We start from the raw sequence: 26,721 nt of genomic DNA on the forward strand, positions 1-26,721 counted from the left end.
CATCTAAAAAAAAACCGAACACAGCTGCGATTTTTCTTCGCGAAGTTGCAGCCCTTCGGAGTGACCCTTGCAAACATTGTACTATACGAAAGTGTCTGGAAAAATTCATTTTCAATTTTTAAACAGACGGCTAACCTGTCCGCTGCATACGACGTGTATACACGTCATAAAGACATGGCAATTTTACATCTTACGACGAAAATATTTCTCCTACGATTTAGGTTAAAATGCTTCATAAAATTCGTATACTTTAGGATTATTGTAGAATAATTGAAGAAAAACTATAGCGAGTGTGATCGATAAGACGCGCGACAAAATTTGTGTTCGATTTACATCGACGCAGCTAAGTGGTTAAGCCGCGGTAAACCGGTTAAGTCGCGGCAGAATTCTTCGCCTCTAAGGGGTAGGTTCCAGCAGCCCCCGAATTTCCGAGAAACGCGGCGCGGATAGCCTTCGATAAATTCGCCGTGTTCCGCGGGGGTTTAATTAATTCGGAGGAAAGATTCTAACAACGGCCGAACAATTTGCGGCGGGTTTCGTTTCGCAACAATGCGGCCGCGCGCGGTTTCCGCGTCACCGGCATTCCCATTGTTCCCGGCGGCGGCTGCACGGTTCTTCCGCACTTAATTGAATATTCCCGCCGTTTGAGCTATCCTTCTCCTTTTTTTTTCTTTTTCTATGAAATACCCGGCGAGAGCCCGAACAAAACGGCTCGCTCTCGTTCGCGTAAACAATTTTTACGCGCAATTTCGAGTCGCATTCGTCGGACGCTGCCCCCCCCCCCCCCGGACGGTAAATTCGCTTAATACGGGCGCGCATCTGGACCTCGCAACTTTCAAATTTTACGCCCGCCACCGAACAGCGGATTTAATTAAAGTTCAACGGAATTTACGGTGTCCTATGGGGGCGTATCCACCTCACTTGGAAAAAAAACCTAGCCGAGGAAGACGTTGCGGCTCTTAGCCGGTCGCCGCTGTAATTATTACAAGGGGGGGAAACCTTGACCGTGTCCAATTACCGCGCTTGTCCGCGACCGTGGCGTTTCGAAAAACGGAAAACAGCCCGGAGAACAATTCCAACATGCGCGCCGCCGTGTGTGTTCTCTGGAAACGGGTTATTTATCGCGCGACCGGACGACTTTGTTGCAAATGTTACTCTGCGCGCTCACGAATTTCTGTTTGCATTTCTTTTCGCATCGCTGTGCTTGTTTGAATAGTCGTAACACCGTGCCGCGGACCTGCAAATAGAAAATGTAAAACGGTAAAAAATGTAGAGTATGACGTAGTATTAAATGTTATACTATCGACAATTTTTGTAACAAATTTTGGGGTGTATTCGATAATTTTTAGAAACTGTTTTTCTTCGTAGATTTGCTAGCCCTTTGAGTGTTCCAAATGTAACAGCAATTTATTTCGATTAGTAGAATATTTTATTAATTGATCTATTAATGTATTTATAGTATATTTATTATGTATTTATATAAGTATATTTTAATTAGTAATAATTAAGAATTTTCGATTCTTCAGCAAGATTTAAAAAGCAAGACATTCGACAATACTTTAAAATTACCACCGCCATATTAAAATTAATAAAACAGAGAAAGCACTTCAACGTTTACTTTGCAGAAAAATTCACGGTCTGATTATCACCGCAGAAAAACAGATAATTAGTCGGAGTCTCGCAGACCGGTGTCAAGGGTTAAAATATGTGGAAATACCATCCCCGATATTATCCTCCCCGAAGACTCGTCTGTGGAACAAGAGAAAATGGTAGACATCCATCTTGGAAACACGAACTTCGGTATAGATGATAGGAGAATCCAGATCCGGGGAATAAAACGTCGGAAACGGCGGGGCGAAATGGCAAGGCATTGTCGTGACGGTAAAGCATCCCCCCGCGTTCTGCCGCGCATCCCTGTAGTCGTGTAAAACACGTGCGCGACCGATACGTGTATCGATTTCAGGAAAAAAACGGGCCAATGACACCAGTTTCGGCACGCACATGGCAGAGGATCACCGTTCTCTCGCGTCGAATATTCTTATGCTTGCATAACGTTGACGAAACGCGCGCGCGCGGAAGTGGGAGAGAAGAGAGTACGTCAGAAGAAACCACCCCCATCGCGGAACAGAACTTTTCTCGCGACCGAAAAATCGATAGGAACCACGAGCTGCCGGAATCGAGACGTCGGTCGTTTTTAGGACGATAACTTGATCCGACGTCAAATATCGTCGACGGAATTTCTCGGAAAATTTTCAGCTCGTTCGTTTAATAGTTTAAAAATTTTTAATCACTTTCGGATACGCCTTGATTCGATAATGAAAGAATTTTTCTGATAAGTTTGAGGGTAGTGTCACGAATCAAAAATTTATCACGAAGGTACGGAGACCTTTCACATTGTTTAAAGAATTTGTTGAGAGAATTTTTGTTCACCTAATCTCTAGTTTGTCAATTTTAAGTGGCATAAAAATTGAACTAGTTTTAGCGAAAATAAAAAAAAAATAGTTAACTCTACTATTTTCTCTTACTTTTTATTTTTAATTAATAGTAGTTAAAACAGTCAAACCTAGAACAATTTTTCAAACTATTTATTATCCATCCACCCTCTCCCTAATTAACAAACTCTAAACATTGCAATTATTAAACCAGTCTAACAATCTAAGAATTTCATCTCTAACGTCGTCCATTAATTCGTCATGATATTCATTAAAAACGTTCGCCCCCCAATCAATTACGGCGAAAGAAAGGTCTCCGGCAGTCGATTTCGAAATTCCTCGAGACATTACAGCCCCGCAGACGCGTCCTAGGCCTGTCCGAGGATATTTCACTGCGGAGCCAGGATAATTCACGACCACATCCCGCAGAACCGGTAATATTCCTGGTTTCCCCGTGACACCCTCCGCGATGTAAATCACCCCCGCCGTTGGAAAAGATGAAGAGCCACCGCGGCGAATGGGTGTTCGGTTAAAGTGGCTGGGGAGAGAGAGAGAGAACTCGGTCGTTTTTTTTCCCAAAATAATTCTCGGATCTGCAAGTGCGACGACGGGCGCGAGGTCGTCCCCATTTAAAAAGTTTGATTCGTGGCTTCGCGGCATCGGCGGGATGGAAGATCCTCGTTTTTCGTTCGAGACGACGATGGTCTGGCAACTTTGCGATCCCCCGGTTATTGGGCGATTTTGAACCGTTGAAACAAACGCGATCGAACCATCCCCCAGCAGAGTAGACTGGTTATTTTTCTTTATTTCGAGGCAACCGTTGTCTAGATCGTATCTTCGCTCAGTTTTTAAACTTCCTTTTTTCAAGCTACTTCTTTCGGGCCAGCCTTGATCCTCTTATCGGACCTAATAGCTAATTGGATGAACGAAAAGTTTTGAATTTAGATAAGGAGATTGTAAATCGTGGTCAGAACGAGGTAAACGATTCTGCGGAATTATTATATTAAGGAATAAAATTGTATTAATTTAGGGGATGAAAGATTAAGTGTTGTAGTTCATTAAATTTTATTAATGCTGTTACAGTTAATCAAATAGTCATATTGTTTAATTTAGGCACAGATTGAGATACATATTTCTGCGTTGAATTTACCTCTTTGTTACGTTATAAAATTTATTCTGCTTCTTTGTTCGAGCCGTCAGGATTTCGATGAATTATGAATAATAGCATATTCGTCGGCTTCTATAATTTTTCGAAAAGCGAGGTTACACCGCCTTCGAAATAAACCGACCATTTATCGTCCGGTGGACCCGCCCTCGAGCCAACCCCCGGCTTCCCCGCAGCTTTCATTCGGATTACGGTGCGCCGCGACAGGCATTCACCCGCTCGTTCGCTCGCGTGTGCTAATTGCTTGGTCTTTGCTCGTCTGCCTAGCTATAGTCGGTCATAAAAGTCTATTTGCACGTGCCGGGGCTATAACCCTGTCATTGTCCATTAACCCTCCTGCGCCGGAATAATTTCCGGCGACGGGAAGAATTTTGTTTTTCGTCCCCGGCCTGTACCGCGGCCGCCGAAAAATTAATTTAAATGCAAATACCGCATTCGGATCGAAATATCGGACCCATGGGGGTAGAAATCATGGTGGCGCGACTCATCTTGTAGCGTAACCTATGTACGCCAAAATTCGGAAAAAGAGCAAGCGATAAAAATGATTTAAGTCTAAATTATTTTAGTTTCGACACCTTCGAGTTAATTCCTATTTTTACACTAGACTGTTTGAATAATTGATTCGGCGATCGACAATGCCCCGCGATAAATTATTTCCTGAATTCGGTGCCTTTGTGTACCGTTACAAAAATTCCGGGCCAATTTGCCGTGTCTGCTTGACGATGTAAAATGTCCAAAGAGTTCCATGAATTCCACGGACGTCCATCCAACAAATGAAAATAAAATATTCAGCCGCCGCGAACAATTCCGGGGAAGTCAACCGCGCGTGCGTGAGAGCGCCGCCGCGGAAACAATCGTGCAATAAATATTAATAATGATCATTCGAGAGAGCCCCGTCGCGCGGAAAATTGAGTTTTTTTTTCTTTTTTTAATTCGTTGCCCGTGGGCGGATATCGTTGTCGCCATCAATTCCCGGCGAGTTTTCATCGACGTGATTCTCAGTTTACTCCGGGCGCCTATTGATCTTTAGCGCGGGGCGAACGTAACGACGAAGAAAAACGCAATATTTCTGCTCGGCTTGGCCCAGAAACCCGGTGGGAACCTTTTTCCCCGTGTCTTGAAAAATGGAGCATCGAAAAGTTTCGCTTTGCCCGCGCTGTTTCTTATTTTTCCGGGACATACAGAAACGCGAGCGCGCGCGCGACCAGTGAAAAACCGCTCTCATAAGGAAATAGCATAAATTCGTGGCCGGCCCGTTAAATCAACCGTGGCAAAGACCGGTTCTTGTTTGTACCCGGCCGTGCTCCGTAGTTGCGACGAACTTCACCGTGTCGCATTAAAATGGCCTAATTAAACGATCGGCGACCATCTGATTCACCGCGATGAAAGCGGTTCACCTACTTTGTGTATTCAGCCGCGACGATTTTATTAATTTCGCGCGAACGGGAACGTTGTTGACGCGGGCGAAAATTATTTTTATATTCTTCGAATATTGTCGAATAAGTCCAGAAAGTCTCAAATTGTTGTATCTGTTGGTCTTGTTAACAAAAATTTATAAAGCACTAAATCGCCACAGCTTTAGACAAAATCACTACCACTGCAGACAAAAAATATTTTAACACTCCTTGAAGATTTACAAACGTACCTAGAAAGTTCGCAACAGATAAGCTCATAAGCCTGGTCATAAAAAATTCCAAAAGTGAGAGCTGCTCGAGGGGTCGTTTGGCGTCAATAATTATGACAGCGGATTTTATGCTTTTCTGATAAAAACGAGCGGATTAAACGCAGAGTAGCAAAACTTTCGAACACTCCACCAGTACTACTGCATCTTTACCAACCGATTAAAGTGATTAAGGTGAAGAAACAAATGTTTAACCTGCGTCATACATTGATAATTGCAACCAGTTTGACTGGCGATTGGCCTCTCGCATAAAATTCATCGAACGCGACCGCTATATCGAAGACAGAGAGAGAGAGAGAGAGGAGCCGGCCGGCATGACGCAGCCATCGGTGCATCACACTCGCATTATACCCTCTCGATATGAATCACAGGAACGAGCGGTATGGTAGACGGCGGGGGGCGCTGCATAGATGCAACGGGTGGCGTTCGATCCGCCGTTGAATAACGTCGTGCGGGCCGCCGTTCATTCGTAATACCCTAATATCCTATCGAGTTCTCGCTCCCGGATAAAACCTGGCCCCGACAGGATCCACGAATTGCGTGAATACTAACTCCGGCCGTTCCGCCGGCAACTATGCCGTCCTACATCCGTTTGCCGGCCAATGAATACCCGCGAATGACGTCATTTGTAACCACGGCAGCCGGATTAATTCGACGAGCGCCGACCGACCCACGCGGAAATGATCAATCAAAGTTTTTTATGCAGGCGCGCGCGTCGTCGTCGTCGCCGGACTGGGAATCTTTAATTAGTGGACTGCGGATTTTCGTGCGAAGTCATCCCCCCGACCCACTTTATTCCCCAGCTGCGACAATTTCGAACTTCTTTGCCTGGCAATCTACATTTATTGCCACGGAATTGTTTAAACTTTCGACGAACTGAAATAGTTTATACGGGAGCGTTTCGATGAGGATCGGCAAACTTCGACCGGCGATAACTCGGCGAAGAATCATCGTAGAATCATGAGTCTTCTTTTGAATTGAAGCTTGAAACTTCTGCTTTAAAACAGTCTTTCTCGTTATCTAAAAATTATGCCTGGTTTTTATTTTTAACGCTTACTATTGTGAATATTTATAAGCGAGGCCGTGTTTGTCCCATGGCTATTTGCCAAGTTTGATGAAATGCACGGACTTTAAAAAATTTTTTCCCAATATGCCAATTATTGTAGAATAAAGTTCGATCTTTTCCCTTTAATTTAAAAAAAGAGAAACGCAGCTGCGATTTTTTCTCGCGAAGTTACAGCTGTTTTAATAACAGTTGTTCGGATAAGGTAGGACGTACCGTATTTTTGGTACCGTGAAAATACTTCGAAAGATCTTTCGGTACGAGCCGTTGACAGAAAGTCACTCTAAATCTTGAATTATTCGCCGGACTACAAAAGATCAGAATATTCTCTTTGTTGTTTCGGTGACGGCCCCGGCTCGCCTCGGCTGGATCTATTGTAACGGCGTAACCATTTCCCCCGAAATTTCTGCTCACGCTACTTCTGGATCCGGAGATAAGGTTATCCCGCATTCCCGCGGGATTATCCCGATGTCCTGTTCCTTATCCTTGCTCCCTCGGAATAATCCACCGACTCGCCGGAACGTCGCACATACACGGCCGCACGCGAACGAGTCCTTCGTGGGACACTTATTGTTAGCAGGATAGCTCCCTTTTCATTTCAATCGACCCCGTTCTCCATCCCCCTCTCTCGATTCTAATAGGTCCGCCGGGCGGCCGAGTGTTCCGGAAACTAAACCGTTGCCCCGTAAACACGAAATTACGAGATACAGTAAGCGTCATCCGAACCGATCATTTCTCGACGAGCCGCGCCAACGAACGCGGTCGACGTGTATACTGCTGCTAGCCAAAGGTTTTCGATCGCTTTGAAATTTCTATATACGTAATCTATTATTAGATTATTATATATTATTTCTGTACTTTTGCAAAGATCGCAACTTACTCGATTCTAATGATTTATCAAAGGAAAAATATAAAATCACAAAACCTTTTCGAAGGTAATTATTCGAATGCAAGCTCGAACATAGAAATGAATTCAATCATCCCCTAAGAAAGAGTCTTCGTGATTCAACAATTTTCACACCAATGTGTTATAATAAAAAATGTGCTAACCAGTCCTTTCGACCGGCCTGACAGCGTCGATCGTAGATAGGTGCGTGCCAGCCGAGCGGAAGAAATTCGCCGGCTGGCAGCGGACTACGATCGGCAGTTATCTCCGCGGAGGTAACTGAATTTCCAGAAGACCCTTGCCGTCCCTTATTTTTGCCGGGACGCTCCGAGCAATTCGTAGGAGGAGGTGCGGCGAGCGTCAGACCCTCATAGAAGTTTAAACGACTTCGAGCCTCCCCTGAACCTTCGTTCCATCAGGCGACGGCGGCGCGCCGTCTTGTAACAGCTCAGTTTCCAAAGTCGGGATGCCCGCCGATAAAAGTTACGTCGTTTAGCGAGGTTCGTAGTCGAAAGAAGTCGCCCAGGGTGGAGTCGCCCGGCCAGACAGCCAGCCGGCTTCGCGTCCTGGAGCCCTCGTTGCATCCCGGCAAGAGAAATTGAGACAGATAGGTCTCCCGGTCTACGACCTTCCCTCCTCTCTCTTTCTCTCTTTTATCACTGTCTGTCGCGCGCCCTCTCCCTTCCCCCCGTCTCTCTTTTCTCCGTCTATCCCCGTGTCTCCCGGTCTCCCCCCGCCCGCCCCTCGTGTACACCGTGGCGACGAGATAAATTTTTATACCCTGTAGTTTCATATCCCTATGGAAGATACACGGCGCGAGGTAATGGGAAGTTATGTCGGCGGGCCGATCGATAAACGCCGGCACGAATGGAACCGCGAAGAACTATGACGTCGCGAGTCTCTAATATTAAATTATTGCCGCTGGCCCGGCAGTTTCGTATTATTGATATACGCCGACGAATGGCCGGGGCGCTCCCGCAGATAAATCGCCCGGGCTCGCTGGATAAAGTTCTCGCCCCCCCCCCCCCCCACCCTATCCCGGCCCTTCGCGCCAGCCGAATCGAATTCGCGAAATTACCGCGTGATTTATTCCGCCGCGTTTTACTTGCCTGCCTGCCTGGCTGCCGTTCTCGCTTTGATCTCGATTCGGACGGTTCGCCGATTCCATCGCGAGCCTAATGAAAATATATAGGCGCCGAGCATCGGCGGTCGGGCCGCCCGCGTATTCACCGCTGATCGACGACGGTCTCTTGCCGACTGTAAACTAGCGGTGATGTGTTGCTTTCGTCGATCATTCGGCCGGCTAGGCGATCCGCGCGAATCGTTTCGTTGGCGGAACCCGATTGCCGCTCGGTTTACGAAACTCGCCGCGTCATCGATTTATCAAGGTTGTTTTGTTTATCGATTAACGTGTTCTATGCGCGTGTTTTAGTTTGTTGCGTTTCGTTCTGTTTTATTTCGTTTATTTCACCCGATTTTCTCGTTTCATTTCGTCGGATTCATTCCATTTGTTTCGTTTTGTTCTATTCATTTTATTGTATGGCGTGCGACGGGATGGACCACGGAGATTGCACGGACTATGGGGGAACCGGTAACGGTTATTACTTCTTTAGTTTATGATTATTCGGACTGTTTAGATTGTTCAGATTATTCAGGAAGGATTATTCAGCGAAGACGCATTTACGAGTTATTTATTTAATAGATGTGTCACTTGCGGCAGATGTCGCCATTCTATAAAGATAGTAAAAATTTTAAATAAATTCCACGTCATAATTTTGACAAGTCACTTCAGTCGCTTCAGATCTCGACGCTTACGGTGTTAAACGACACATCGCGCGACACTCACACCGTCTCCATTGATTAATTCAAATCGCGAGCAACCGCAGCGCGTATCGGAAAAAAATTGATAACTGTTTACACGATGTCGATCGCGCGTGTCTGGTACGCGGTCGCCAACAGCATCGTGTATAGTACGACACCGAAGAACGGGCGCTATTTTTCATTGAGGTTTTGTCGAACAAAGGGGTCGGCGCGAGTCGAAACAATCGAACAATCGTCGCGGCCATAAAACAACAGCGAGCGCGCCGCTGCTCGATGAATTCTGAAAATTACTTTTCCCGAAGCCGCGGCACCGCGTCGAGAACCCGTCCATTGTGCGTCCGCGTTTACTTTTATCCGTAGAATTGCTCTCCGTTCGATCGCGAAGCGCGAACCATCGCGCGAGCGCTCGGAATTTATACGGATTCTATGCGCGCGCGATGGCGAATCCCAGCAACCGGCCGCGATAATTAGAGCCGCGTCGCCACCGCGGGGCTAACTAGCGGTTATTAATACCCCCTTTATTTTTTTTCGTACTCGGATTAGATTACAAGCGCGACCGGGTGGATTGTACGCCGGCGGACCTGGCCGCTAATAAGTAGCGTAAAGGATCGCGCGAGGACACGCGAGAGGCCGCCGCGTTGTTGCGTGAATTTATGTTAATTCGAACCGCTCCGGGGCCACGGTGTGCTCACGGTCGCTGCCGAACGACGATTTTACCGAAATATTCATCTGCGCGCCCGGAGCCTGCGGAATGTGCATGTGCAGCCAGCGGCGGGTGCGGTTAGGCAATATGGGCTGGCAAGACTAATGAAACCGGCGGCGCGGCCCCCCGATGAAATCGATTAAACATTCAACCAGCTCTCGGAAAGTTCCGGCAAAGATACCGAAGAAGCTGTTCACAGCGCGTGTTTAGTATCATGGGACTGGCGCGGGCTAGTGCTACATAAAACGTGCACCGAACGCGTCGCCCGGAACCCCAGCCATACCGCGATTATATTTTTACGCGACCAGACGGGCCGGCGAACTCCCGAAAGTAGTCCCGAGCCTAAGTGGAATCGGGATGCTCCGCCGTAATTCGACGGGAACCGTCGATCGTTAATAGACCGCGGATTTTATGCGGTTTTTAAAGATACTTGCAGATCGAATACGAAACAATCAATCTTGCCATCTTCTGCGACTTATAGTTCTACGCGGAACGAAATTTGACAAGTACCCTGAACAGAGTTTCTTCAAATATAAACAATTTCGGTGATTCGAAAACGATCTCGGTCGTCGCGAATAAAGTATCACAGCGGACGGCGAACCTCCGTGCAAAAATTCTCCACGGTAATTAGAAGCCGCGAGAGCTGCATAAATATTGAAACGTTAGCAATGCGGGCGAAAGAATTTCCCGGAGAATTTCCCCGCGAAATCTCTCCCGGCGTTACGCGGCGTGTTCAGAAAAATATCGCGCGGATGTTCGCGTCGATCCGGAGTGAAATTAAGAATTCCGAAGCCCTCGGCGGCAGGCCAATGATAACCGTGAGCCGGTCCTATATCCCGCGTTCAAATTGCAAATCGCGCTGCAGATCTCCCGCGAATGAAATTACGGTGCGTCGAACCAGTCGATGCAACACGGTTTTCGAAACGAAAACTCCAGAGTCGCGGGACTCGAATCGGTGCATCCGGGGCGAGTAGTACCGCGGTGCCGCGAGGACCGGTGAGCGCTGTGCAACACTTCCGGTCCGGTTGATCCCGGCCAATTTTATTCAGGCATTCTCCGACACCGATCGATGGCCCGCATTAAATTATTCCGACTGCACTCGGCCGTGGAGCCGATAAATAATTCCGCGCGGAATATTATTCGAATAGAAAAGCTCGGTCCGCGGCGTCGTTCGCCGATGCGTTCGCGATCCGGCGGCGTCGAAAAAAAGATCGCGTGACTGCCAGCGATCGCGGGCTCGGCCTGTTGTCATTAATATGCAATCTGTCGTTGTCGTTCATTTTTACCGCGGCAGAGAGAAAAAAAACCGGTGACCGGTGTATTCGCGCGAACTCTGCGCGATCTCTCTTTGTCCCTTTTATTCTCTTTTATTCTCTATTTCTCTCTCTCCATCTCTCTCTCTCTCTCTCTCTCTCTCTCTATTTTTCTCTCTCGCTCGCTCTTTCTCTCTCGTTTGCTTTAATCAACGAGTCCGCGCCCAGAACCCGGGGTTACACTGCGTGATTCAATCGAATTCCGGCTGGATATTTCAATACCGGACGATTGAATTTTCGGGGTGGGATGGCTCGCGATGGCGGCGCGTGTGTTAAGCTCTTAAAAAAGTGATATCGCCGGCGCGCCAGCGATGCTGCCTCGGATAGACAGCTTTGGGGACCATGGGGAACGATTAAAACAAAATTTCATCCCGGCAGATCGATCCGGGTATTAGCGGGAATGCTTGTCTACCCGGTTGATCGCCGGCTCTCGACGCCGCTGCGGAAATACTAGGCCGAAATATCCGTGAAAGTGCGTGGATCGGGCGAATATTATCCGGACTTCGATCGGATTTACCCTTACACCGAGTAGCGAAAAGGATATTGCGCATAAGACACATGTTAGAGCCTGAAGAAAATGATAAAAGTAGTATCTGTTTATTTTTAGTAGGTATGATGAAAAGATAGCGGACGAATGAAACAATTTTTACGTTTTAAAAATCATGGATAATTTTGTATATTTTATTTCATTTATAGCGATTGCGCAGTGCACTACATAATGCGAGGAAAAGGGTATTGAGCTTGCCTTATTCAGTAATTACAAATTATTTTAATTTAAATTATTTTATCCTTGCACATTCATTATTTTAATTTCTACCGTAAAAATTCTAACGACAGCAGTCAGATTTGGTGGTAAAATAATTATCATCAACTCCGCTGCGACTCTATAGTTAAGATTCGAACCAAAATTGACCCAGCGAACTCGCGAGGAAATACGTATCCAGCTCTTTTCACGGCGTAACAAACGCAGACAATTTTTCTTTCGCACGAAACTCCGCGGTCCACTTATTAAGCCGCGCACTTTGCATATTTCCCGTATTTCTCGAGCATAAATGTCGTACGCGTTCTGCATAGTTATCGCGCGCAAGCATCCGCGGTTTGATAATAAGCGTCGAACCGGCATGATAGAAACTATAGCCCGCGAGTAATGGTCTCTTCCGGTGAAATGAAGCCGCGTGGCACGGTAAAGATTGATGACAGGAATTACCCGGGGCACTTTTCTCTTCCGCAGAGATACGCCGTTGGTAACGATTACGCTCTGAGAACAATTATGATCGGATCGTCGACGGTCATGGAGATTCTCATCGTATTTCGAAGGTGCACGATCCCCGTGTATCTGCTTCGCGAACGCAAGTTTTGCGGAAAAATAACCAGAGCCTTTTGCAGGATCGCGGGACATTTCATTCCGTCGGCTTCCGTGCGACGTGAAATATAAATAAATCTGATTTTCGGGTCTCCTGTTCCCGCAGCCATTGTTTCCAGAGCAAATCTATTAAATCCGAGAGCGGTGTTAATATTTCTTCGTCGGCGCGAACGAAGCTGCCGGCTCCGTTCCGGCGTTTATTCCTTCGCGAAATTTCGCGAGGACTTGAAAAATTCAGCGGTTTTATTACAATTCAAGGTTGACATTTAATTACGAGGGGGACACTTACCCCTGCGTCGACGCAATGCTTGCCAAAATGAATTTATACGATCCTGTGCGGTCCAGTGAATACAACTGCAACCGGTGACTTTATTAATTTTGTAAATCAATTTATAAAATTCTCGGCTCCTAAATTCGATGTAATTTCCGTCGACGTGAATTTTTCTGCGTTATAGATTTTCTGCGATATATTTACCACCCTTATAGAAGGGTGAATTCAATTTCTGATCACTTCAACGTTTAAGGGCGACGTTTCCGGGAACACGTTCTTCGATTTCTAATTGGAAATCCATTTCGTTCCATTTAGCGTTCGAATAGAGCAAAAATAGAGGGCTTCGAGATTCGGCACGGGGTTGTAAACGGAAAAGAACGATTTCCGGTGGCGAACGTCGGTGCGCCAGACGGCATCGCGCGGGTTTCGCAAAGATCCCCGGATGACGTTTCGGTTCACGCAATATCCGTCATTTCAAACCGGCGGGTAGAGCTCCGGCCGGGGTCGCAAAACAAATCTTCCCTCTCGAAACGAGCGACGCGACGGCTGTGTCGCCTTTCGGGGCCACCTGGTAATTACGTCTCAACACCTGACAGTTATTACGGCCCTGTCCCCGGCGCCGTGCCACGGCACCACCTCCTGCCAGCCCGTTGCCGTATTAACGAGCCACATTAACCATCGAATGAACCGCGAGAACCCCGACTTGATAATTAGTCGAGCGTCGAGTTTTGTCGCGCGCGCGCGCGTTTTCAAAGATAAATTAGGCGGAGACGTTACCGTCGACCGAACGAAATTCGGGTAGGTCCCCCCCGTTATTGCTCGATGAACTATGTTCTTAACGAAGTCGCCCTGTACGCCGCGACTTAGCGATCGATAATTATGAACTATGTGTAAAGAACGTGCCTCTTCGCTTGGGACTCTCCCCCAACCCTTGCGCGAAATTCGTGCGGCGTTACGTACACGTAAATAGGTTATATTGACCCAGTGTTACTTTCCTACGGTGAAACCAGGCCGAGGAACAAATTCAGTTCGTTCGATTGTTGCTGTTTGTTTTGCATGGATCGTGTTTTAGAAGTGTTCTGCGCGATGGACAGATTGTTTGAGTATGATTGACAATGGTGGTAGAAGTAGTGAGATGGTAAAATGGTAAAATGGTAAAATAGTAAAATAGTAAAATAGTAAAATAGTAAAATAGTAAAATAGTAAAATAGTAAAATAGTAAAATAGTAAAATAGCAAAATAGTAAAATAGTAAAATAGCAAAATAGTAAAATAGTAAAATAGTAAAATAGTAAAATAGTAAAATAGTAAACTACCCCCCAAAGTTACTACCCCCAAAGCAATATATTAACATATAAACGTTTTTACTCTTCCTACCGTTCAACACTGCAAACACTCATTTTTGCCACAACTGCATAAAATCCGCCGTCTAGTCCATCAGTCATGTTTATTGCTTTTGAATTATTAAATGTTAATATTGAACCACCACTGCGCGCCGCCGTGAAAGAGACGACGGACCTGCAAAGTGGGTGTAATTAATTTATTCAGACCGGGAGAATAATGAGGACGCATGGTTGAACTTCCTTCGGAAGGAGAGCAGACGACGATCGATTGGTTCTAGTTCGCACGGTCGCCTAGTAGAAGCCCAGTGCTTTCTGACTGGGTATTCGAATTTTTGGAAATCTACAAATCTTAGTTTTTCAGCTGACTGATCAATAAATCATTGCGTGCTTCGAAAGTGCTTCGAAAATTTATCGGGCCGTATTAAAAAACGCGGTGCAGAAATCGCATCATCGTCCGCGTATAATCCCGCCCGTCCGGACCGAGCATTGTCAAAATCATTTCGAAATCCATTTCCATTAAATCCCTTTTAATTTTAAACAAGCCCGTCCATCGGCGGCGTAACGCAAGAGCGAGAGCGCGGGGCCGTCCGAATAAATAAATATTAACCAACAACGATCCACGCGCGCCGCCGCCATATTTCTTAGTTTTCAAATTCCCTTGTCCGCCGGTCGCGTACACCGGATCCCCAATTAGTTTCTCCATTACCATTGCTGTCCATTGTTCCCGGTTAACAGCGCATCTGGGAGCCAGCACACGCATTTGCGCCGGGCTCCTCCAGTTACCATTATCAGACCGCGATAATGCGAACCGACAATAACCAAACCATTGTCAATTGTTCGCTGTTCGGAAAAATCGCACCTTGAGCTGTCTTTTTGTTCGATCTTGTTACCGTGCGACTCGAAACTTTGCGAAGACACGTTTATACGTCGCTTAGAACGCGTTAAAAATTTTGAGGCAACGCAGTAAAAAGGAAGCCAATTATTCAATCTGCGCGGTTTCAATGGTTTCGAGTATTTCGGCTCGCTAAAAAAAAATCCATGGGATGTTTGAAATAGCAGGGACAAACCGTGCGCGAAATATCAATAGACAAGAGAGAGAGTCTCCTGATTTCTGTCGGGAAAAGTCCCAGAGGAGGGAGGAGGGTTCCGAAGAGTCGGATAATAGCCCCTCGAAATTCAAATCGGCCGAGAAGAAGAGGGTTCCCCCCCTCGCATGGTATAGCCGAGTTAACCGGTGTTTCCCATGGTTTCAGAGTTCTTGGCATGCGTAGGCCGGTGGAGGAACCAGGGGGCGAGCAGAACAGGACCGAGGAGCATGGCGTAGCGCTCGTTTCGGGGGTGGCTCGCAGATCAAAGGACGCGAAAGAGGGTCTGGCCGCTCTCGAGCGATTCGAGGGCCGGTGAGCATCGCGACGGGGCAAGCAACCCCGTTGCCTCGGCCAACGTCTAACAACCCTCCCGTCTGTCACCGTCGACGAACAACAGAACAGGTAGATCGGCCAGCCATCTTTTTATCTACACCGTGTTCTATAAATATCGAAAATATCTCTATGATAACTGTGCTTAACTGTGTATTCTCTTTCTTCGTAGAGCAGTGAAAACTATTATCCAAAATCCAGAATATTAATTTAATGTGCTAGAAATACGAGTTACCCCTTCTCTAAACTTAATAACAATTATTTTTGCAAACATTTACTTTAGTATAAAATTTATGTAAAGTTAAGACGATAGCTACACGAGCAATCGTAATTATTTATGCATATTCCTAATACTTACGCATAATCAAAATTGTCAACGTTAATCGCAAAAGCCAACACAGTTATCGAGAGACTACTGCATCCACCTTTCAGCCAGGATCGTATTTTTTGTCGCTGGACACATCAACCCCCGGTGAACACATTGGCTCAGGAAGGGGATGACACCGGTGCGAGGATAATTGGGGTTGTTAACGGGAGTTATTTGATCCGGGATTGTGGACCGTCCCGATTCGTCTGGATTGTCCTCGGTGATCCCCTTTGTAAGGGATTAATTCGCGGGGGGTGAAACTGCGTGGACCGGTGTAACCATTTAGAGGGGTTAAAGAATTCTGGGGACGCGGAATTGGAAATAAAGGAGATGAGTCTTTCGGACGACTCTGGGAGCTTAAGTATTTTGGGAGTCTTCTGTTGGGAGTAGGCCTTAGAGGCTGAGAGTCTCGGGTTGGGTGACTTGGGAGTCGAGAAGTTACAGAGCCTGGAAGCTTGGAGCTTGGGCGTCGAGGAGTGAAGGGTGTAAGAATATTGGAAGCTGAGAATTTTAACTTAGAATTCGAGGGCGTTTACTTAGAAATTTTGGCGCCTATGTGTCTAGGAGTGTAGAAGTCTAGAAAGGAAGCCTAGTTATCTAAAAATATGGAAGTCTACAGATCCAGAAATCTAAATGCCTAGAAATATGAAAGAACTCTAATCGCCTAAAAATATATAAGTCCAGTCATCCAAAACTCTAAAAGTCCAGAAACTGGCGAGTCCAGACGTCTAAAAATCAAGAAGCCAAAAAGGTCCGGTAGCACACAGTTCGCAGACCTGGGTGGCCACGCGGCGGTCCGAGATTTTCTAGAACAAAGAATTTATAAGTCTCGGAGGTTAAGTGACTCGAGATCCGGGATTTTGGATATTCAGAAGTTTGGGGCTCTAGAAGTCCAGAAACCCGGGGGGATTCGAGAGTCTAACAGTTTAAGAACCCGGTGGATCAAGAGAGTCCGAGGCAGCTCCCGGGAAACTGAACGTTAAGAACCTAGAAACCGAGAACTCTAGAAATCTATAAAAAGCAATTACCCCCGGCGAGGTGGCCGGGCTTCGGGAGAATTTTCGGTGTCCCAGATATTACGTACAAATATAGAAAGTATCCGCGGATGCTCGTCGAACGGAGGAGTTTTATCTCTGAAAAGAATTGATCTCTCGCCGTTGCGAGAAATAACGGCTCGGCAACGGCAGGTTGCAATTTCATTATAAACCTTTTAACGACCATTTAAATGTTTCATCGGAAGCAAGTGCTCACAGCACAGAACAGGGCTCCGCGGCGTATATATATATATTTATGAAACCGTAGAATGTTTGTTTATACGATACGGTCGATAGCCAGAGAGATCATGTAACTTCATTACGCCCCCTGCCGTATAGCGTACAATCCAGCGTATACCGCTTAGATTAAATCCAAACCGGCTCGTCCATTGCCGCGGATGTATGCACGCGCGATATATCCCCGACAAAGCGTGATTTGTTTGTCGGATTCGCAAAAAATCCCTCAATTATATCGAAATTTATATCGAAAATGCTGCCGCGGCTCGATAACGTATCTTTACGTTCCAAAATAATTCAATTAACTGTCGCGGAATTATTGTTTTCCGTGTACGTTTTATGCCCGAAGATAAACCGCAGTTTAACACTAAACTCGCCACGGTCGAACGATTGGTTTCACGTTTTAAAATCACAATAACGATTGAGACAATTTCGTGTAATATTATTGCAGAAATAAATATGCATTCGAGGATCGTTAGAAATAAAAAGAAAATATTGCGAATTAAATAAAAATGCAATATAAGTTAAAATGCAATTTAAAATTAAAATACAATTTAAAATTAAAATGCAATTTAAAATTAAAGTTCAATTTGTGATGGTCTCTCGTCGTTTCAGAATATTTTATCTCTGCTCATTAAATATTTCAAAAAATTATTTTCGCCAATAAATCGTGGCAGCAATAATTTGTTCAGAGTTTGGCGAATCCGTTGCAATACTACCTCGCTAGATCGTTGATCAATCGAAGGCAGGCCGGGATCCACGACATCCGCAATCCACGGCCGAATTTATTCCATTTCCGCGCAGGTATCCTGGAATTTCGGCGCAAACGCGCGCGGGCGCTCGTACTTTGCTAAGGATTTGAAGAATTCGCGGGTTCCGTGGCCCCATGGGCGAAGGCATGCCCTCAAGTACAGGCTCCGCGGTTTCGAGAGTGAATTTCGTGGTTTAGCATGCCGACCTGACATACCGCCATAGAACGTTTGGCGACGCGGCGACCGCAATTGCGGCCGTGTCGTCCTAACACCTTCAGCAAAACCCGTGTTATGTATGCGGTAATAAGGGAACTAATGTCGCACGGCAAAAATATCACCGGATGCCCCCGGTGCGCGCTCATAGTTAGTCCGCGTTCGGGGGCGTAATTAACTCGAGAAATCCGACAGCTTAACGTCTCGGATACTCGATGCCCGCGGCGGTCCCAGCCAGTGTCAAATGAACGCATTCCTACCGATAGTGTCAAAATGGATGCGAAACGCTGAGGGCGAATTTAGGCTTCCCAGGATGGATGTGAATCCAGTATGATTCGTGTTACACCATTTTACTCGTGTAACATTATTTTTGTTAAAATTTGATTTAGTTATGGGGGTAAGTTTAATACTGTTCACTATTTAATCTTTCAATTAGAACTTTATATTTATAATGAAATTTATATTATAGATATACCGCAGATTTTTCCGTCTTTACAGCGTCGAAATTCTCGGTTATATTTGGGAATGAATAAATTAAGGAAATTTATACGTAATCCGTACCGCGACGGATCGCGCAAGTGCGACGGGTTTCTAAAAGTTCTTGGCATATAAAGAGCGACAAGGTATTGATAATCGCGCGAGGTCCCGTCGCGCGGTTGGAAACTGGGATCGATACCCGGCGCGCTGTCGGGGAAACTTTCGAAAAGCGGGGCAACAAATTGTTTTATTCAGTGTTCGCGGAAATTTTCATTTCTCAAGTCTGCCGCGAATTTGCCGTACCGCTTGTTTCGACCGCGGCGAGAACACAGACATTTCAATCTTGTTTTCGATCGGAGGTTTGTTAAATCTGTATTCCTTGATTAAACGTAGGTATTGAAGCATTGCAATGTTTGAAAATCTGACGAAATTGACGAAATTATTTTTTTCAGAAATTTGACTCTGTTGACAAATTTTTAAGGAGGGAGAATTTTCCTTTTCTGATGTGTTTTAAAATTTCTGAAGACTCTAGTTCGGTTATTTCGCATCCATTTCTGTTATAAATGCATAAACATCTCCCTACATCGATTTCTAAAAATTAATAAATAAACTGTTCTAAAAATCCTCGCATAAAATATCCTGCAACATATTCGAGGATCCTCCAACCCGTCTGCCGAGGCGACAGCATTAATAGCACGATTTAAAATGTATAAAAGCTCTGTCTGGATCGTAGATCAAGGAGCGGAATGGTCGGCCGTCAGGCAAACCGCGACGCAGCTGCAACCTTCGTACGGGCAATATTAAATTAAACGTTCGGTAATAGGGGCATTAATATGATAATTGACGGGTTATGTAAATGGGGGGGGGAGGCGGCTCGGTCGGCCGGTATAAAAATGGCGCTGGTCGCGGCCCGGAAGAAAGGAAACCGGTGGGCACGGCCCGTGGAGATCGTTACGAAGTCACTAATTCTCGAGTGCGGATTTCATTAAAGCAGCTCGTTTAAAATGTAATGCCCCTCGAGATCCTTGTATTACGACCACGGAAACCACTCGTCTCCTCCCCTGAAATCCGTCGGTCAATCCTCGAAACACGGTGCTCCCGGCTTGAAGAATCCTTCAGCCCCCGGGGCTTGTATACGTTTTTACTCGTAATCCTGCGCGTAAAGTGCCCTCTCCCCCCTCCCCCACCGCCGGCGGAGGCGAACGAACCATCGAATCCGACTAAATGAAGCGAATCTCAAGACTTTCGTATTCTCCGGACGACAAGTGCGGCGCGCAATTTCTGCACCGTCTCGCGCAATTAGAATTCCGTCGGCGGAAAGTGCAATCAGTCCGCTTAGAAGCGAAGACCGGCGTCACCGGCGAACCGGTGTTCTATCGTGGATGGAAACATTAATCACGCTTCCTTTATTTTTTAATTTAGTATTTAAGGTCTCTTTAACCCTTTTGAGTTATTAATAAACAGCGGATTCTAGGCTTTTATCGCGAAACACACGGAAATTGGGTATAGCGAAAGAATTCGACGAAATATATTTTTATGCAGCTCCAGTTTCATAATATCACTGTTCAAAATTTTTATTTTACATAAAAATTGACTCTGCTATCATTCTAGATCGCATCGAAGGGGTCTGTAATTAAATTAACTATTTAGGTAATTAGATCAAAGTCGGATTTTCGCTAAGGAAAAAGTTCCACAAAGATCCACAGGTCTCGGAGTTTCCGGCAAATTTCGGACGTGTTCGTAATACGTTCTACGCGAACTTGTTCGAGGGAAACCCACGTTCAACTAACGTACGTATAGTCGTAACGCGGCGTGTCTTCGTCTTGAAGCTGGGCGGTCGAAATTCGATTTAATCGTATACGGCATTATGTGTATATTCGGAACGGCCGATTCATTTGCATTTATAACGGCCTCGGCCCCTGCATTTATCACGCCCCAGAGACCGATAAACATTACATAATAAATAGAGCAACATAACGGCCAGTTGTAATTGCTCGTTACATATGACTAATTCGCCTCGAGGATATAAGATCGCCGGTCGGTTGTTAATTAAATTTTGTTTTGCGCCACGCCGGTCTACGAGGGCATTTGTTAATTAGAAACGCGCGTCGAACCTTCAGCGGCGGACAAATGCGCGTGCAAACGAGTCCTCGGTAATCTGTACGCGTTCGAAATTGTTCGGATAATTGCGATTAAGCGTGGCTCCCTTCTAATCAGTTTATACAGGGTTTATAAATTATGCACAGTCTGTATACGATTTATATACGCGGTTAAGGTTCTGTATGATTTAGAAATTCATTGCGATTAGGTACATTGGAATATGGATTAATAGTTATAATTAATTGTACTTTTTTTGCACGGATTTGTACGGTTTAATTTCGTGAGATTTTTTTAAAAAGTTGGAATTTTCATTGCATTCGTACTGAAACGTTTGACGGGATTATACGCAACGATTCTTCTGGTATTCCAATTCGCGGGAATTCTCGAAAAGCTCGCGTGGCTCGTTTGATATTTTAAGGCACGGGGCGTTCGTCGATAAAAACCGTCTACGGCGCGGTTTTCCCTACCATTATCTTAATTTATTCAACGCGGTGTGGCAACGCCCGAGATTATTAGAGTCACACCTCCGGGGCCGCGGCATTGTTTGTCCGAAAAAGGTCCAGCCGGTGTTGCTTTAAAAGCTGCGATAACAGCTACACCACGTCGATTCCGTGCACTTAGAATATCCCGCGGATTACCGAGGGCCCGTGGAACAATTAACGTTACACGGGAAACGGCTCGCGGACAACGCCGGCAAATTTTATTATCCGAAAATTTCGCAGCGAAAATCTAATCTACCGCCGTGGATTCAAAGAGGGATCCTACCCCGGAGAAAATTCGCGGAACAAATGGTACGCAATCTCGAAAAATCGCGAGACACCGGAGAGTAACTTTATAACCGGGGAATTAACTTTTGTTCAACTCGTTTCGCAACCGGGACATTTTTCGTTCGCGCAGAGAAGTTATATCGCGCTTAGAGTGAACGTAAAGCATCGCGTTTCCCTCGTTGATTATTTATCTCGACAAAGCATTTTATATTCGAACGATGTACCGATTCTTGAAATACAATTTTACTCGACTAATATACCGAACAAATTCTTGGAATAAAATTTCCTTCGAGCAGAACATGAAAATAAAATATTTCGAACGAAAATCCGAGCATCGGGGGGTCGATGAAATTTTTCAAAAGACGATTCCGAATAGAATATCAAACGCGCGCGCCGAATGAAATAGCGTTCGTCGCGCGAATAAAATATGTCGATCCCGATATCCGGTCGACAGACGAAACACAACGGAATTCTAATTCCAATTTACGTGAGTGCTCGACGGGGCAGAGTATCCGGCGCGAACCGTCGCGATGCCAAAATCAATAAAAAGATCCGGCCGAAACTTGCCGGTTGTGTCTCATAATTAATGAACTGTCGGCGCTCGTGCATTACTGTAAATCATTGCCGCGGGCGAGGCACAATAAAATCGCCATTTAATTATCGACTCCACGGAGGAAATAAATCCTCCCCCGTTCCAAAGCAACGACGCCACTTTCGTCGAAACGATCCTCTCTCTCTCTGCAGATCTCCTGTGATTACGAATCGCGCCCGATTGTTTTCCGTCGCGGCCCTCTCTGTCCGTTATTTCCCTCGGCGTGTCAGCCGAGATAGGCAGACGTGTAACATCGACGTGGAATTCAACGCGACAGCTTTCCGCCCGGCATTAATCGCGGAGGCAACTGTATCCGGCATTTTAAGCTTATTAACAGGATTTAGTTACTCGGCCGGATGCGCCGCGGGATGGGTTCGGTTCCTCTTCTGCTTCTTCTTTTTTTTTTATCAAACGAGTTACAATCCACGTTAATTACGGGGCAAAGGAGCGGCTCTCGCCTGGAAGTCAAAGCCATTTTCATCGCAGGACCGGTGGGAAGGAGGAGAGGGGGGGACAGAATTAACCCTCGGGGGGATTACACGTTCATCGCGCTAATATTTATCGACTTTCTGAAGTCCGCTAATGAATGAAAGGTCCGGCGAATTACGTCGCCGGCGTAACTCGAGACAGAGCCGACAGAGAAATGTAAAAAAAAGGGAGGAAAAGCGAGAGGGAGAGAGAGAAAGAGAGAGGGAAAGAGAAATAGAGAGAGATTGAGAGAGAGAGGTAGAATCTTTTTCCATTGTGATAAGTCCATGGTCCAACGAAAATAACGACGAGAACCCGGGAATTCGACGAATTTATTCTTGGCTGGTTCGCCGGCCTCTCTCTCTCTCTCTCTCTCTCTCCCTCTCTTTGTATATATACGTATAATCTTTTAATCCTATAAAAGTATGAAATTTATTCATTAATTCCGCCGAGAGAATTTTTCTGGGCAAATTTCCTGTCCCACTTGCGCGATCCCCGGGCAACGATAACGAGTGCCTTCAATTAACTTAATTTACGAAACACGCTCGACGTTAACTTCGCTCGCCCCCGTCCGAACACTCGGCGAACAATGATTTAATCGGTTGTTGTTGCGAAGATGAAAATAAACGGGGACCCTCAACCTTCGCCCACGGGGCGAAACACCGTCGATAATTCGCTCGGCCGTGATGGTTGCCGCACGGATAACGGAGGTTTTTAGCGAATTAAAAGGGTTCGATGGATACGGTATCGCACCCCTTTTCATCGCCGCCCGGTTATAGTTTTAATCGGCTTCGCTGGCTTATTTTTATCTTGTCCATTGTCTTCTATCGCCGGACCGTGCGTAATTTCGTTTTATAATTGCACACAATCGACGCTCCGTTTCGCGAGATCTACGTCACATCTGTGTAATGCGATTTCGCGGCAAATTTTGATCGCGAGTTATCGAACGCAATTAATTCTGGACTTGAAACGTTAGCTCGCTTCGTTAAATTGCTTTCGAGGATATTTCGATCGGCATTCTATTCCGCGCTCAAGCAAATTTCGCTAATGCCCGGCCAGGTTTAGAAGACAATTTATGCCGGCAAAATGTCCGGAGACAATAATTCTATTTGCGCTTATGGAACGCGGATTCGTGATGTGATCGCTGTAATCACTTTTAAATTTGCAGTCGCAGATCGTTGGGATAAATTAGTCCGATGTGTGGGTATTTTTAAGTTGCAATCTGGTTGGGCATTTAAACGCGATTATAGCGAAGATTTAGAATTTAATGCCATTAACCCTTTACCATCGTTTGTCTGCCCTCACCCACTAATTTAGCTTTTTCTATTCTTTTTATTTTTATATAAGATTAAAATATGTTATTGGATTATATCATTTATATAATTGACGAATTAATCACAAATATAACAGGACTGTTAATACTAATGTTTATGACAAATTTGAACACTCAATTTACATCGATTATCTACCTCAAATAAAAATTCCTATAATTGTAATAATTCTATATATTATCAGATACATTTATTTCCCTTTACTTCATAAAGATATTTTTAAAAAACGATACATCGCTCTCCTCCCTTTTTAATTTTATGCAGATAATACGGCTCGATTCCAGAAGAATATAGAATAATTATAAAAAGGCGTATAAAATCCGTCCATTGAAAATGTTGCTCTCCACGGTTGAAAGACGCTGTAGCGTGAATAAATTCGTCGGTCTCGTCACCGGCGCGATTTCATTAATACTCGTTGCAAAGCCGGCCGATCTGTCGCGGGGACGAATGGGAAACGGGAACGAACGAATTAATCTCTTATGATGCACACCCTTCGCGTTAATGCCAGCCGACATTCCGCAGCTACTCGAAGAATATAAGGGCGCGGGGCGGGCCGAGAGGGGCGACGGGGCCGAGTACGCAAACGAGTGACAATAAGTACTGCGGTTTGAGTTGTCAGCGGGGGCTGAATGCGATGACTAATTGCGGAAACAGCCATTAGTCGGTTTCGTGGCTAGAGAATTCGTTGCCGGGCGGCCTCGTAATTTCCTTGAATTCGGAGAGAGCCGCGCTGAACGCGCTGTTCGCCGTTTATTTTCACCGATGTTTAAACAATATTTTCGATCGACGATACGGAAGATTTTTGATCGACGTTCGAACTTTAAGTTGATGCGAATTTTATTTGTTCGACTCGCCGAATTATTTGGAAAAATTGATCGGAATCACGTGTAATTTTGCCCATTCATTTTTTAAACATATTTTTTTAAAGGCGGCCCTATGGGATATTTTATCTTTAAATTTAGTGAAACGTGTGTTGTATCACAAATTTATTCAGATAAAGAGCGAATTTTTAAAGAATAAAACGTCGCTCGGAAAATCATATAATCGATTACGAAAATAGTTTTAACATTGTTTCTCCCGCGACAAATCGAAAGAGGAATTATTTGTTTCAGTTGATTTTGTAATAGCGCCAATATTACGAATTTCTTTGGAAAATTCGTTTCCCTCATCGAATACGATCACGATAATTAGAGTTCACCAGTGTACGGGATTTACAACACGGCCGGTTTAATACCGTAATGTTATCGACTGCATTTAATTTCGTTTGCTGTTTAGTGTAAATCGCGAAACGGGCTCGTTACAATGGGGATGAATATTTACCCCGTTTCAATCTGCAGAAGATCAATTTCGTTAATGATTAATGAGCTTCCGTTCGATTCCGCTCGGCCATTTAACGATGAATAAAATTTATGCGATCCGAGGAGGGGGTTATTAACCTCGCTTATAATAAGGAGCTTCTGAAACACGATCGGAAGCAATAAATTAACAGCCATGGATAACAACGCTGCTAAATTAAAATAAGTCTTTATGCGAATAAGAATTTATCGATCAGAAAGTTATAGGGTACGTAATTAATTCGAATTAAATTATTAAAACACGATATGTCTTTACCTATTTTATTGATTTATCTCTACAAGTTTACAACTCTGAAACATTCGAATTATTCGAATTATTTTTTCTCGTTTAAAGAAAGATCTTTCTCTTACGTAGGAAATATATTTAACAAATTAAATTTTACATAGTTGAATTTATTGTGAAAGATGTAAAGACTGGGGTTTTCAACATTTTATTTTGTGATTTATTAGCAGCTGATGTCTCTATGGCCCGCCTTGAACCTTGAAACAACGCCCTAAAATAATCGAAGCCGCAGAAAGCGAATTCCCCGGGCCACTGTGCACTGGCTAGGAGGGGGTGGGGGTGGGGGTAGTGGGAGGGAATCAATTTCCCCGGCTCGTGCAATTAACCATCGGATGCGAATTTTACGGCCGGCTCCGCGGATAGCAACCGGCAGAAATCGAGATTTTTCGCTATGTTTCGGCGGATACAATATCGGCGGAGGGTGAGCCGAGGGAGGGGTCGAAGAGAGAGGGCGAGAGACAGAGAGAAAAACAGAGAGCGACGAGAATGAGAGAAGAAGGGAGAAAGAAAAAACGGAGGGTGACGAGGATGAGAGAAAAAGAGAGAAATAGAGTGAGAGGGGTAGTAAAGAGATAAAGAGAGAAATAGAAAAATGCAGACGGAGAGAGTGAAGGAGAGAGAAGAAGAGAAGGAGAGAGAGAGCGAGAGAGGGAGATGGGCATAAAGGCAGAAATACGAGAGGCTGAAATGCGCTCCGCGGAGCGCAGTTCATTTTAAGCGCACCGATTGATGAACGAAGCGAACGAGCGAACGGGGGAGCCGATGGCTTCCACCCCTGGACAGGGCCGTCTGACAAAGCTCGTTCCTCTAAATTACTCGGGTACCAGAGGCCTCTTTGCAGCCGGGGCGGAGGTCCGTGTTCTTTCCATGCGAGCGAGCAACCGTGAACAAACGCCGGTTGCTGTTTGTTCACGTCTTGTTAATCCGCGCAGCGACAAACACGCTCGCCTACTCGCCGTTAGGACACTTGCAGTAATTACCGGGATGCGGATGTTTGCGCGATAGCCCGCCTTTTTAAGCCGTTTCCCTGCCCCATCTCCGTGCGTTCGCGCCGGGGCTGCGATACGCCATGCGCGAATTCGCAATTTTACGTTCCGATTCTTCCTTATTTTATACGTCGCTGCACGTTGTTCTTAGTTGCAGCGATTTTTCAAAGAGTAAGAAATTCATCTAAATAAATTCGTACAGTTTGAAATTCTTTTAAATAATTTCTTAGACTGTGAAATTCGTCTAACTAATTTCTCAAAGTGAGAGATTATTAAAAATAATTTCTTAAAGTCAGAAATT

The 26,721-nt window shown here is 45.3% G+C and overlaps 1 protein-coding gene across 1 annotated transcript in view; it reads left to right on the forward strand.

The window, feature by feature from the left end:
* The window catches only part of Rho-5 (rhomboid-5), a 342,352-nt gene that overhangs the window by 19,970 nt on the left and 295,661 nt on the right, over window positions 1-26,721 (forward strand). Inside the window, exon 2 of the mRNA XM_078178102.1 lies at window positions 15,294-15,530. The gene's annotated coding sequence lies outside the window, so the exon portion shown is untranslated. The remainder of the gene's footprint in view (window positions 1-15,293; window positions 15,531-26,721) is intronic.

This window comes from Augochlora pura, chromosome 4 (genome assembly GCF_028453695.1).
Source record: "Augochlora pura isolate Apur16 chromosome 4, APUR_v2.2.1, whole genome shotgun sequence".
NCBI classification, from domain to species: domain Eukaryota; kingdom Metazoa; phylum Arthropoda; class Insecta; order Hymenoptera; family Halictidae; genus Augochlora; species Augochlora pura.